Below are 9096 nucleotides of genomic sequence, written 5' to 3' on the forward strand. Positions count from 1 at the left end.
CATCTTCCTTGATACCTTCTTCACACGCATCTAGCCTATATTCCTGTAACTAGCAGTCTACAAGGAAGACATCTCAGGATTGAAGATGAAATAGACAGTTTTTGTTCAGAAGAACAAGGGGAGAAAGTCATTCACTGATAAGAATTACTTCATTATTTTCAGAGTATAATATTTTCTAAGCCTATTCAATTACTAAAATATTAGGAAGTTAATACTAAAATGAGATAACTCAAGATTGAAAGCATCCCAGTGGTTCTGATGATAAGCCAGGTTTAGCAACCTTTGAGGAAAGAGACCCAAGAGAGTAAAGATTAATATTCTATAAACATGCGAGGATTAGTTTTGTATCATATCCCCTTATTCCACGTAGTCCAGAGCCTTTTCATATAATGCTCTTTTCACATAATATATAAAATACACTTGCAAGAGATTATCTTCCCAGCGTAGATGGCAGGATTTTGTTTGGGATCTGTAGCTGGAGGGCTAGCAACCAGGGAAGTTCCTATCCCCCACTACCTCACCCCATCCTCAAGAAGCAAGTCCCAAGTTACCACTTCTTTATCATTCTTCCCAAAGAACAAGATCAAGTAGTGATTTATTGCCAGACCATGCAGAAGACTGGGTGTTAGGAGATTTATAGAGTGAAGAAGTTTCAGAAGATAAAAGGGAGAAGAAGCAGCAAAGCATGGTGCTCTCTGCCCTCTGCTGCCTTTCTTCCCAGCAGGGACCAGCCTGAGATTTTAGATAACCTACACTCAAGTCACTAGCATGCTGCATGCGGAGTGTGCAATGGTGATTCACATCCTTTACCACTTAAAGTTTAAAATAAAAAAAACCAAAAAACAACAAAAACAAAAACAACAACTCTTTTATTGGTACTACTTGGTATTTTACCAGGTGCTTGTTGAGCTAATAATAGGATGCTTTGTTACCAACTTCTTAGTGTCAGAGAGATAAACAATAGGGAGTGTGCTTATGAGTGTATAAGATATAGCGATGTTAGCTGATACAATACTATACATAATATATGTTATGTATTATATATAATATATACATATGTGTATATATGCATAATATATACATATGTCATGGGAAGGCCATCAGGCTGCAAGTGTTCTTTTCTTACGGGTTTTATGTTAGATATATATGATGAAAGCAATTCCTAATACTTATTTTCATTTATTTACTCTGAGTTCTTTACAATACAATACAGACTTTTGTTGCAAATACCTTTTTTGAGTCATTTGTATAAATATACTTTACAATAGCTTGAAGAAAAACACATCTATCTCAGGTTTCTCTTTGAGGCTGCTTCTTTGAGATGTTGCTTTGTTTGTTTTTTAAGTATCATGGGAAATGTTCAAAATCAATTATTTTCCACAGCGATACATGAAAGAGCAAAGGATATTTGAGGATGATTTGTGAGTTGAATAGCTTTCTTTAGCACAGCATAAGTCCACTTTTGATGTAGCCATGTACAAATACAGACTCACATTTCATAAATCATTTCTATATATTCTAAGTTTCAATCAAACTGAGCTGGCATGGTGGATGCCATTTGCCAAGTGGTATTTTGTTACAAACTCCAGGTAGTATGTGAGCACTTTAAGAACAAAGAATGAGAAACTTGGGGGAATGATCATACAGTATTTTCTTTGCCGTAGAAGAAATGCAAGCTTAGAACATAGGACTGTCCATGTTTCAGGGTCACCTAAATTGATAAGACATACCTAAGTTGAGAGTATATATTATATATATGTATATAATATATAATACATGTACATGTATTTATATATGATATATACATATGTGTTTCTGCTATCCCCAGATTCTAATGGGATAACTGATTTAAATAAATTTAGTAAAGAAAATCCTTTCCATCCTCAGAAATATGTGTGGGGCAAGTGGTCTGGGCCTGGAGCAAGAGTAAAATTAAGCAGTGTCCAAATCTGGAAGTCTCATCTTGAGACCAGCAGGAATAACGATCTATCCCTCCCTGCATACCATGAGGAACCCCCCCACCATCACCACTGTTAAGGTAGTCAGCCAACTGATAGCCAAATTACAGGATTAAGCACCTGGAATTCCTCTTCATGAAAATGAAGTATTCTCAATACCTCAGTGCTAACTGATAATGTACACTCATCCTGAAAACCCCTTACACACTCCTCAAGGTTTATATAACCCTTATTATCCCTGAATAAAGAGATCTGTTACACTGAAAGCTTGGAGAAGGGTTATTTCTCCCAGGGGCACTCAAGACAATGGAGTTCCTGACAACCCACCCCACCAGGACAAGCCTTATTCCTTTCCTTCTGGCCCAGTGAACCATGGTACCTGAATACCCCAAAGCTAGGAGCAGAACTGGCCCACAAATATGGATATGACTTATTCAGAGATTCTGGAAGTATCGCACTATGAGAAATGGACTTTATTCCCAGTATGGCCATTAGAGGACACCCAGTCAGTCTCAATTTAGTTTCTGTGTTTTGTTTTGTTTTGTTGTTTTTTCACCAAGAAAGCAGATATATTGATAGCTATAACATCGGATGCATCCTAGAGCTAAGGCTTTTGAGTTGCTGGAATTTTATTTTTGACAAGCAAGATATGCCCTAGCAAAATATGGAACCTAAATTAATACCATTGAAAAATCAACAAATGCATGAGTGTTTGTTGAAAAGGGTATATCACTAATAGGCTGATATGATTGCTTTCTGTAGAATTGGTGAAATAAACAAAACACTAGACAGGAATTTCTTTACCCAAAAGCTCTTGGTAGGTTTATTTTGAGCATTCTATAATGACACTCACAGACAAAACATACTCTTGCTTACAAAGAGGGCTCTTGATCTTTATCCACAGCAAGTGAAGAGCTCAGAATGACATATACAAGGGTGGAGTGGACATTCAAGGGTTTCAGCCACTCCCTACATGTTTCCCTTCCTTGCTGAGTGTTGTGTGATCTTCCTCTGTGAAACTCTTTATGCTCAGTCCAAGTCTCAGAGGAGTGAGCTGTTCCTTTTGATTAACTAGGAGGGTAACCAACCGGAAGAGACTCATCAGAGGAAACCTGAGGGTTTGCTGAGACAGAGTACCCAGGACTTCAAACACAGAATATAAGCACCCAGGGTCCACTTTATTCTGAGAACTCTATGAGCTCATTCAGGGGAAATGATTTCCAGCCAGATCCCAAATATGAACACAACTCAGGCAAACACTGCACACTTTCTCCTCTGTGTCTTTTGCTCCTTTTGAGACTCTGGGGCCACACTCGGGGTTTAAACTCCCTGTATAAGCTAAACTCCAAACACAGCTTTTTCCCACAGACTGCAGTCATTTAAGACAGCCGTGTCCTTTTCTTCTCCAGGCATTTTGATTTGGGTTTCTATCACTTTTAAGCAAACAATATGCAAGTAGAAAAAACTGAAAATCTATGTCAATATCTCGGTGTTTGTACTTTAATTTAGAAATTAATTTCACTCCCTTACAAAGTGGCTACCAAAAGAATGGGATCTATAACTACTTTTTTAAAAAATTTTCCTCAAATCTGTAAGTAGAAATGAAAATAATCACGCATTACAAATAATTATGCATTTATTCATATATGTAGCTTATAATTTCAGATACATGCAAAATGTTTATGTTGAAATATAAGAAGCTATTGTTTAGAACAGCACTAACACAACAGCACATAAAGTTAACCTTAAATTTGTTTAAATTGATTAAAATTAAATCAATTATAAAAATATAAAATTAAAAGCTGACTTCTTCCGTGTGACCACAATTTAGAGTATCAAAGGCATATGGTGAGGAACAGCCATATAGACAGAACTTACACAGACTATTTTCATCATGAAAAAGATCTGCGGTATAGAATTTCAACAGAATTCAATGAAAAGCAAAACAAAATGATCCTCTGGTCAAAGAAAGGTGCACTCACTGGCAATGTGGGAATGGAGTTGGAGTCAACCAGAAAAGACTATTAGGATTTTTAGAGCATTAAAATTTTCGAAATGAAAGGAAGTTGAGACAGCAGGGGCATAGAACCCAAGTTATTGGAGGGAATGACGTATCAGATGAAGATCAGAAAGGACTTTCCAGGAGAATTATGTGTTTTAGTGTTGGATGTACTATCATATTTTAGGAAAATAGAGAGAAAAGGTAGAAAACAAGATACACTGTGTGATGGTTTGTATATTCTTGGACCAGGGAGTGGCACCATTTGGAGGTATGGCTTTGTTGGAATAGGTGTGACCTGGTTGGAATGGGTGTGTCACTGTGGGTGTGGGCATAAGATCCTCACCCTAGTTGCCTGGAAGTCAGTCTTCCACTAGCAGCCTTTGGATGAAGACATAGAACTCTCTGCTCCTCTGTACCATGCCTGCCTGGATGCTGCCATGCTCCCACCTTGATGATAATGGACTGAACCTCTGAACCTGTAAGCCAGCCCCAATTAAATGTTCTTTTTTATAAGACTTGCCTTGGTCATGGTGTCTATTCATAGCAGTAAAGCCCTAACTAAGGCACACTGGCTTACTGCTTTTCATTTTTTAAAAAAAAATGTAAAGGAATATTTGAAAAGTAAACAAGAACATTTGTTCCTAGATGACTCTTCTTGGTATTGCAGGGAAGTTGCACCATCAATGAAATCTTAGTAAAACAATTGTGTAAGCAAGACCTACATAATGACACCACCAGTTGACATGCCAGCTTGAGGGTGGAAAATTCCTCAAAGTCAAACCTCTAAATGAAGAGCTATAAGCCATCGATGGCTACTGAGAGACTCTAAATGAAGAGCTATAAGCCATCGATGGCTACTGAGAGGGGGGGCATTAGCTTCTCCAGGGATAAACCACCTGATAACTCATTCAATTTTATGTGGTTGACCCTAAATGTATGTACACATATACACACATATGCATGTGTGTGTGTGTGTGTGTGTGTGTTTGTGTGTGTGTGTGTGTGTGTGTAAAACAATAATAAAAAAAGAGGCCATGAATTTGAAATGCCATTGGGAGGAACATGGGAAGAGCTGAAGGAAAAACATCAGGCAGAAATTAAGTAAATATAGTACTCACTTATGAAATTCTCAGAATAATAAATTTAAAATAAAATGAAAATGTCATTTACAGAAAAATATAATAGATCAGATCACACAAACAGCTTTATAACTAATATATATATATATATGAACGTGTTTGGGCATGGTGTGCACACTTTTAAGCCTAGCACTTTAGAAACAGAGGCAGAAGGATCTTTTTGACATCCAGGGCATCTTGTTCTATGCAGCAAGTTTCAGGGCAGCTAGAGCAACATAATGAGATCCACTCTCAAACAAGGAAAAAGTGTGAAGAATGAGGCCTGGGAGGGTAGCTTAGAGATAGAAGGCTTGCTTGGTGTATATAATGACTTGGGTTCAGTCTCTGGCACTGCAAAAATGGTGGGGAGTTAGACAAAAAAATAAGCTTGTTCCTCCACATCACTATAGTCGTGCATCTTACATAGAACAGGTTTTCATGTCAAATCCCTCAAAATCCTCTGACATCTAGAATCTGTGTGTGTGTTTATAGGTTATATCTTAAGTATGTTATGTGCAGGCATGTCTTAAGGTCTGTTTATAGGTTATATCTTAAGTATGTTATGTGCAGGCATGTCTTAAGGTCTGTTTATAGGTTATATCTTAAGTATGTTATGTGCAGGCATGTCTTAAGGTCTGTTTATAGGTTATATCTTAAGTATGTTATGTGCAGGCATGTCTTAAGGTCTGTTTATAGGTTATATCTTAAGTATGTTATGTGCAGGCATGTCTTAAGGTCTGTTTATAGGTTATATCTTAAGTATGTTATGTGCAGGCATGTCTTACAGGTTTCATCTAATGTTCATCTGTGTTTATCTCAAAGGTAGAAATTATCACTTGCATATTCTGCAATATAATTTGGTGTTATTTCTCATACCAGGGAAATCAGTACTCTAAAATATTTATCTTAATTTTAACTTAATAACTATTCAGTAGAATACTACAGAATTGGTATTACTGCAATACTCACCTTGACTTTTCCCAAGGTATCTGTGACAATAGCTGTGTGATATGAATGAATGATGGTGGTTTGTCAACAAATGTGTTAGCCCATGTAATGTCAAGTATTGAAAGGCAAAAAATGTCTTTCAGCATCACATCCATACATAGTTAACAATCAAAATATTGTCATGCTGCTCTCCTAGTAACACATTTAAAACTGTAAAATCAAGAAACTTTTAAAGCATGGGCAGTAATATTTCCTTAGATTATAAAAGTAAAATTCTCTTTATCGCTAAGAAGCTTAGACCAAAGCCATCATCAAAAAGACTTCACAAGAGTTGTAAATCAATATTTAAAAATCCTATTTTGGTTGGGTTGGTCTTTTCTTAATAGCAATACTGTTTCTTTAAAATGTTTGTACAAAGACATATCTCAAAGTATTTTTATTAAAAATTTTTACCCAATAAGAATTTTAATGAACTAATGATTTAATTTAGCTAGAAAATGTTTTACTTACAAATGAGCAATGAGAGCCACGATGCCCTAATGTATATAATAGAAGTATTAGAATGTAACTAATTATTTTAATATAAAGATATCTTGTCCAACAAGACCTATCTAGCCCTGGTAGTCATTATTCTAATTCATTTTTAATTAATTCCTTAGGGCTCAAGAATATTTTTTTAATCTGCTGTTTCAACTGCATAAACATTCTTTAAATATGACAGTGTGAAATTCTATTTCCAGACTCTATTCACTATTTTAATTAGCTGGCTTTTGAAGAAAGAAATCTGAGGTCTGTCTGCCCAGAGCAAAATAAAATAAAGTGAACAGACTTTAAAAAAAATATGTGAGCTTTTTCTCTAAGCAGTTAACCATTTGATTAAAGCTCTATGTAAAGTAAGTTTGTGTTTTGACTTAATGAATATTTATAGCAAAAGTTCAAATAGTATTAAGTAGAGGCAAGACAAGTCTTGGACCTGGGTTCATATTTCATTCTACAAACACAAATGCATGAGTCTCCTATGCTAATTATCACCTTCCAACAGAAAGAGCAATTGGATTACTCATCTAAGGGTCATTCCTAACTAGCTAAATGTATTAGTTCAATTAGTAAAAGACCCATCTTAACAAAAAAGAAGACTCAAAATAGGAAGAATTCTAATACTACCACATATTTCTAGACACTAAACCACCTATAGTAAGAACAAAAGAACTATTTTTACTTAATAAGACAGAAGCTGCCAGTTTCTCAGGAAGCTGTATGAGCTGGTAGTTGTAAACTTGACACACACTAGAGTCTCCTAGGAATTGAAAATCTCAATTGAGGAATTGTTCCTATCAGAATGAGCAATGGGCATATCTGTGGAACATTTTTCTTCATTGTTAACTGACTTGGTGGGCTCAGCCCACTGTGAGTGATACCATTACTATACAGGTGGATGTGGGCTTTATAAGGCAAGTAGCTCAGCAAGCTGATAGGAGCAGGCCACTGAGCAGCTTTCTGTCTTGGTTACTGGTCTTGTTCCTGGTCCTGCTTCTGGTCCTGCTAGAGTTCCTGTCTTGATTCCCCTTGGTATGGACTGAGATTCAACCAGTAAGTCGAAACAAAACAAAACAAAACAAAACAAAACAAAACAAAACAAAACACCCTTTACTTCCCATATTGCTTTTGGTCATGGTGTTTTATTACAGCAACAAAACAAAGACACGCAGTTTCAGTGAAATTCTTGGTAGAAAGAAATAAGATTGTAGGGTGTTGGAATGTGAGTGAACATTACGAATTGTAGAGGAGAATTGTAGAGGAACTTGAATCCAGTAACTTGACTGCTTTGACAAGGAATCACAATCAAAGACCTAGGTCTGTGTGATCCTGCTGGAATGCAGACACACCTCGCCTTTAATCCCTCTGGCTGGGATTGAGACATGTCCCTAGTACACACCTTTAAGGCAAAATTAGTTTATAGTAGAAAGTAGCCATGTTTGAAAGTGACATCTAATTGGGGGGCAGACAAAGTAATGAATCAGAGAAAAATGTGACAGAATGAGTCAGAGATAGGGTTTGGCCAACTCTCAAAGGACAGGAAAGAGAGGCTACTTAAGAGCACTACTGGAAGAGAGAGTGAGTGGAATTCAGTTTAGTTTAGTTCAGTTCAGTTCAGTTCAGTTCAGTTCAGTTCAGTTCAGTTCAGTTCAGAGTAGTTCTGTTCATGGAGGTCAGAAGCAGTCTTTTCAGGCAGAGCAATTCAGTCAGAAGCCGAGAGAAGCCAATCTGAATTAGTCAGTTTGGAGAGGAGTTTGAGCAAGAACAACTGAGTTCAACCAGCCAGCCAGAGATCAGAAAGAGATAGAAAAGGGTTTATTCAGCAGAAAAGTTTCAGAAGCTGAAACATTCTAAGGCTAGGTTACCAGAAGGAGGCTGGAAGCTGAAGCCTTCAAGGTCAGGGCTTGCAGAAGATTAGATTGTACAGAGGCTAGAAGCTTCCAGGCCTAGGCTCAGGGATAATTAGCTAGAAACACTCTAGCTCATCCCAAACTGTGTATTTGCACGCTTGGGCAAGTCTCTCCTCTCATCTGAGCAAATAAACGTGATGTTTACGTTTACAAAAAATGAATTTGTGATAAACACAGAGAACTTCTTCAAAGTGCCCTGCCATGAATCAGTTTGAAAGAGATCAAGTTGAAGGAGTAGAGAATTCTTTATTTTTTTAAATAGAAGAATGTTCAAATGCTAATGTGTTAGTCTGATTTCTGAGCTACAACAAAACACTGGAGAGTTTACAAAGAACAGGATTTTTGCTGGACATGATGGCACAAAATTTGATTCCATGTGCATTGTCCCTTAGACAGGAGGACTCTGAATTTAATGTTATTCTGAGCTGCATATATTGAATACCTGCTCCAAAAGAACAGCAAAATAACAAAACGCAAGGGATTCCAGTATTGTAAGACAACAGAAACTATTAAGCATTAGCAATATTAGTAGCCTGTTAAATTTTTATGTGTGTTAGTGAAATATTATGAACAGACCTGTTGCTTAAGAGCTTTTGAGATATCCCAGAAAAAAATGAGATGCA

The sequence above is a fragment of the Mus musculus genome, chromosome 5, assembly GCF_000001635.26.
Source record: "Mus musculus strain C57BL/6J chromosome 5, GRCm38.p6 C57BL/6J".
Lineage (NCBI taxonomy): Eukaryota > Metazoa > Chordata > Mammalia > Rodentia > Muridae > Mus > Mus musculus.